Here is an 843-nt window from a genome sequence, read left to right as displayed (position 1 = left end):
GTCGTCTTTTGGACATTTTCGACGTCATAGTATAGAATGTCGTTTTTTGGACATTTTCGACGTCATAGTAATAGAATGTCGTTTTTTGGGACATTTTCGACGTCATAGTATAGCATGTCGTCTTTTTGGACATTTCGACGTCATAGTATAGCATGTCGTCTTTTTGGACATTTTCGACGTCATAGTATAGATGTCGTCTTTTTGGACATTTTCGACGTCATAGTATAGCATGTCGTCTTTTCGACGTCATAGTATAGAATTGTCGTTTTTGGACATTTTCGAACTCATAGGTATAGCATGTCGTTTTTTGGACATTTTTCGCCGTCATAGTATAGCATGTCGTCTTTTGGACGTTATCGACTCATAGTATAGCATGTTGTCTTTTTTGACGTCTGTATAGAATGTCCGTTTTTGGACATTTTCGACGTCATGAGTATAGAATGTCGTTTTTTGGACATTTTCGACGTCATAGTATAGCATGTCGTTTTTTTGACATTTTCAACGTCATATTATACATTCGTCTTTTTGGACATTTTCGACGTCATAGTATAGCATGTCGTTTTTTGGACATTTTCGACGTCATACTATAGCATGTCGTTTTGTGGACATTTTCGACGTCATAGTATAGCATGTCGTTCTTTTGGACATTTTTCGACGTCATAGTATAGAATGTCTTTTTTTGACATTTTCGACGTCATAGTATAGCATGTCGTCTTTTTGGACATTTTCGACGTCATAGTATAGAATGTCGTTTTTTGGACATTTTCGACGTCATAGTATAGCATGTCGTTTTTTTGGACATTTTCGACGTCATAGTATAGCATGTCGTTTTTTTGACATTTC

This window comes from Xiphophorus couchianus, chromosome 24 (genome assembly GCF_001444195.1).
Source record: "Xiphophorus couchianus chromosome 24, X_couchianus-1.0, whole genome shotgun sequence".
NCBI classification, from domain to species: domain Eukaryota; kingdom Metazoa; phylum Chordata; class Actinopteri; order Cyprinodontiformes; family Poeciliidae; genus Xiphophorus; species Xiphophorus couchianus.
The sequence above is the reverse complement of the archived record's forward strand: the minus strand, read 5'-3'. Positions refer to the sequence as shown.